Below are 5431 nucleotides of genomic sequence, written 5' to 3'. Positions count from 1 at the left end.
TATTGGAATGATATTTCTTTCAACAAATATAAAATGCAGTTTAAGCACAGTGAGTGTTTGAACCCTTGCCTTTGAAATACATTACAGTCAGACTGGACTTTAGGCTTTTGAACACTTATAAAAAAAGTGTGTGTTTAATGGTGTGTTTCCTTTTGAAAAATTAATCTGTTTATCAAAACTTTTACCTTATTCTTTTTTCATATTTTATATAAATGGTGCAAAACATGCCATTTTGAAAGAAATTTTCAAAATGTTGCTGGCCTATACTGTCACCTTTATACAATCCATACCGTATGGTTCGTTAGGCCATGTAACATAGCTTATAATATCTCAGTGAAAGAGAGCTAAACTGTTCTCTGTTTGAACAGGTTTCGTAGAGTGGGTTTTTTCCTTCAACTGAGGGGAAATCTATCTAAATAGTCATAATTCTAACACTTAAGAGATATAACTTCTTTTCATATGCTTAAGAAGTTGGGGCTTCCCTGGTGGCTCAGAGGTTAAAGCATCTGCTCACAATGTGGGAGACCTGGGTTTGATTCCTGGGTCAGGAAGATCCCCTGGAGAAGGAAATGGCACCCCACTCCAGTATTCTTGCCTGGACAATCCCATGGACGGAGGAGCCTGGTGGGCTACAGTCCACGGGGTCGCGTAGAGTCAGACATGACTGAGCGACTTCACTTTCACTTTCTTTCAGTTTAAGAACAGTTAACACCTATCTGATCTGGGTTTGTTCCAAGCTAAATATCTCCCAAGAATATGATGGATGGTGTATGAACCTTGGAGCCCAACAGACCTACATTCAAAATCTCTCCTCTGGAGTCTGAAGCTAGAATGCTATGCCCAAGTTATTATTCAAGTTTGAGGGCATTTTCAAACATTCGAAGATTCAGTTGACCACTCATGATCTTACCTGAAAGTCTCCTTAAAGGTTTTCCTCCCGTGAAATTTTAAAAAATCATTAAGTACACCAAATCAAAAAAAATGAAGTCTATCTAACTGTAGACTATAAAACATTATGAAAATACTCCAATGATTTCAACAGGAGAGGTGTGGAAGAAGAAATGAAAGAATTGAAACTATCTTGCCAACAAGCTTGTCATGTTCAGGTGCAGGATACAGAAATTCAAGTTTACTCTCACCATCTAGTAGCGATTTAATGTGTTATAAAATGAAAGGGTAAGACCCCTCAGTTCCATCCCCAAGTATCTGGAGAAATGAAAACATGCCCTCACAAAGGCTGTACACAAAGCTGTTCATAATTGTTTTATATTAGCCCAAACTGGAAAAAAACAAAAGCCCATCAACTGGTGCTTGAGAAAACAGAAAACATTGTATGCTATATCCATTTGATGGAAATTAAAAGAAAACGGACATTAAGAAAAAGAAGCTACTGAACACAGCAATATAGGTGAATCTCAAAAACGTAGTAAAAGAAGTGAGAAAAATTACATACTATGTGATTTCATTTATGTGAAATTCTAGAAAAGATAGAATAAAGCATGTTAATAAAGCAGATAAGTTACCTGATCCCAGAGGCTGAGACAGGAGACTGACTGCAAAAGGACAAGATGAAAGTTGTGTGAAAATAGAAGTGTTCTATACCTTAATGGTAGTTACACAGTTATGCTTTTGTCAAAACTCACTGAAGTGTACACTTAAGATGGGAGTATTTTTTATTATATGTAAAATACACCGCAAAAGGGACTTCCCAGGTGGCATAGTGGTAAAGAATCCACCTGTTTTCCAGTGTGAAGAACTAACTCATTGGAAAAGACCCTGATGCTGGGGAAGACTGAAGGTGGGAGGAGAAGGGGATGACAGAAGATGAGATGGTTGGATGGCATCACTGACTCAATGGACATGAGTGAGTAAACTCCAGGAGTTGGTGATGGACAGGGAAGCCTGGTGTGCTGCAGTCCATGGGGTCGCAAAGAGTTGGATGACTGAGCGACTGAACTCACTGAAAGAATCCACCTGCAATGCTAGAGATGTGGGTTAGATCCTTAGGTCAGGAAGATCTGGAGAAGCAAACGGCAACCCACTCCGATATTCTTGCCTGGGAAATCCCATGGACAGAGGAGCCTGGTGGGCTACAGTCCATGGGGTTGCAAAGAGGACATGACTTAGTGACTAAAACAACAATACCTCTAAAGAGTATACCCTTATATTTAAAAATACAAGGATCCCAACCGAAAAATAAAAATGTAACTCCAGGCACTACGGAACAGCAGGTATTATGGGTGATGGGATTTTCAACTCCAGAGTTAAGCACACAGAGCCAGAAGGCTTAGTGCCAGCCACTCTAGCCCCCTGGCCCAAGTGCCAGACATGGGTGAGCAAGCACTCAGATGGCTGTAACTCCCAGCCTTCAAGCTACCCCAGCTGACACCAAGTGGAGCTGATCCTCAAGTCTGAACAATTCTCTTCCTTTTCGTCAGTGTTTCAGAAGTACAGAAGTTTCATGCTTGCTTGAAACTGCCCTTCTAACCTTCCTCATTTCTGAATACATGGCTTCCAGTGAAACTATGCTATCACCTAACTCACCTGATACACAGGGTGGAGCTTATAAAATTAAGACAATCTTTTTTTTTCAATAAGTCCTGGAGTTTGAAACTATTATCTCATGAGGAACTCAGGAAAATTAACTTTGAGATTCAAAGGTCATTAGACATCATATCAGTTTAATATTTTGAAAATGTTGTAACTGCATGGCTTATCAGGACAGAAACTAGACTGTAATTGGTTCCTACTTGCTCATTGTATACCCATTTGCTGCAAAGCTGAAGGTGGTGCCTGCAACTGCCTGAGTGCATGCTCAGTCACTCAGTCGTGTCTGACTTTGCAACTCCATGGACTGTAGCCCACAAGGCTCCTCTGTCCATGGGATTCTCCAGGCAAGAATACTGGAGTGGGGTGCCATTCCCTTCTCCAGGGGACCTTTCTGACCCAGAGATCGAACCCAGGTGTCCTGCATGGCAGGCAGACTCTTTACCACCTCAGCCACCAGGGAAGTCCTAGAGATACTGTAAACAACCTAAAAAGCACAAGGCAACCACCCCTCCCCCACCCCCGTAACAAAGAATCCAGTCCAAACTGTCAACAAGACTGACAGAAACCCCAAACCAGCTGTCTCTCCCCGGTAATGCCCTCTGATGAACCTCACCTCTCTCTTCAATGAACTGCACCTCCCATTTCAGCAGTTCCTACACAGATTCCTACATGGATTTTGGGTCCCAAAGAATGGCACCACCTCTGAAATCTTAAGACTATGGTCCCTTTCTCTTCATGACTCCTCTCCTGCCAGCTGTCTCCCTTGCTCCCTCCATGGTGGTTCTGTGACTTCATTCAAACCTTCTAGTTCATCATCGAGACCATTTAGGCCGATTTCTATTTTCATTTATTTTTTGTTTGTACCAAGTAGCTTGTGGGATCTTAGTTTACCAACCAGAGATTAAATCTGAGCCCTTGGCAGTGAGAGCACAGAGCCCTAACCACTGTACCACCAGGAATTCCCTCTAGTATTTTTTACAAGATAAACAAAAAAACCCAGATACAATTAAATTTGATCATGTTTTATTCAAAATATCAGTTCAGTATTAATCAATATGAAGTGAAGTCGCTCAGTCATGTTCAACTCTTTGTGATCCCACGGGCTGTAGCCCACCAGGGTCTTCTATCCATGGGATTCTCCAGGCAAGAATAATGGAGTGGGTAGCTGTTCCCTTCTCCAGGGGATCTTCCCAACCTAGGGATTGAACCTAGGTCTCCTGCATTGCAGGAAGATTCTTTACAGTCTGAGCCACAAGGGAAGCTCACTAATCAATACACAAAATGATCGATGGAATATTTTACTCTTTTTTTTTTTTAAATTTTGGGCCCAGATGGCTCAGATGTTAAAGAATCTGCTTGCAATTCAGGAGACCCAGGTTCGATCCCTGCGTTTAGAAGATCCCCTTGGAGAAGGAAATGGCAACCCACTTCAGTATTCTTGCCTGGAGAATTCTATGGACAGAGGAGCCTGGCAGGCTACAGGCGATGCGGTCACAAAGAGTCAGGCACAACTGAGCAACTGACGCTTTCACTTTGGTATTTTACTTTTTTCTAAACTGGCATAAATAAATGCAATAATATTTTGAGCATTATCTTTCATCTACTAATCTCGCCAAATTCATTTAGTAACTAATGTTTGTAGGTTATTTTTCACACATATAATCTTATCATTTGTGAGCAATGATAATATTATTTCTTTCATTCTAATATTTATGCCTTTTCTTTCTTTCTCTTGTGAGCAAGTTAAAATCCCCCCAGTAGAACGCTGACAGGAATGGGCTGGCAACAACTCTTGCCTTAAAAAAAAAAAAAGAACTCTTGCCTTGTTCCCAACCAGCGGGGAGGAATTCTGTGGCCAGCCATCACCACCTGACTTTATTTTCTTAAGTGCTGGGGCACTCTGAAATCCTGTGTGTATTTTACACTTTCAGCACACTTCTATTTGCACCAGCAGTACTTTTCATGTGCTCAGGAGCCATGCATGTCTAGAGCCTACAGACTGGATGATGCCGTTCTCCACTTCACTTCCTTCACAGGGATATTCGGTCTAGACCCCGAGGTGTGTCACGCCAGTCACCCTAATATCAGCACCCTTAGCTCCCTAGTCCTAATATGCTTGTGCTCGGTAGCTTCAGTCGTGTCCAAGTCTTTGCGACCCCATGGACTGTAGCCCGCCAGGCTTCTCTGTCCATGGGATTCTCCAGGCAAGAATACTGGAGTGGGTCGCCATGCCCTTCTCCAGGGGAATCTTCCTGACCCAAGGATTGAAAACCTGCGTCTCCTGGGTCTCCTGTATTGCAAACAGTTTCTTTACCGCTGAGCCACTGGGGAAGCCCAGTCCTAATCTGTTAACTGCATAATCCCAGGTTCAGGTTGATTCAAAATGCTCACTCCTGGAAACAACTACATAACTGTGGACTGGAATCAGCTCTTAGCTGCTCCATCACCTTTGCCCACAATAGCTTCACCTTGTGTTCTGAAAACAATACTCAAAACTTCACCACTCAGAATTTTACTGAATAAAATAAATAAGAACTAATAAATAAGTTAAAAAAAAAACACAAACCTGACTTAAAAAAATCTTCTGCTTCAAGATTTCCATAGTCTATAGATGACAATTTTCTATTTCATAGAGAAAATGATTCCTTCTCCTTCTTTTTCTCTAATATTATGTACCTCCATCCACATTTTCACTTCCTCTGCTGGTCTCCAAAGCAAACGTGTTTGTTCCTCATCTAGTCCAATGCTAATCCTCTACCTGGGCTCTGGAAGCCACCTCTTCATCTCAGCTAGACCTTGCTGGTTCCCCTGCCTCTAGCATTTTCAGCCTGTCTTTCCTTTCCATTGGTTTATATTATCCGTCAACACATAACTACGATTT

General features: G+C 41.9%; 1 long non-coding RNA gene across 1 annotated transcript in view; it reads right to left on the bottom strand.

Annotated features, from left to right (window-relative positions):
- Positions 1-5431, bottom strand: part of LOC147361505 (uncharacterized) — a 30748-nt gene that overhangs the window by 24581 nt on the left and 736 nt on the right. The gene's annotated exons all lie outside the window — the stretch shown is intronic.

Source organism: Bos grunniens, chromosome 12, assembly GCF_055505025.1.
Source record: "Bos grunniens cultivar Pamir isolate PY7600 chromosome 12, Bosgru_T2T1.0, whole genome shotgun sequence".
Lineage (NCBI taxonomy): Eukaryota > Metazoa > Chordata > Mammalia > Artiodactyla > Bovidae > Bos > Bos grunniens.
The sequence above is the reverse complement of the archived record's forward strand: the minus strand, read 5'-3'. Positions and strand labels throughout refer to the sequence as shown.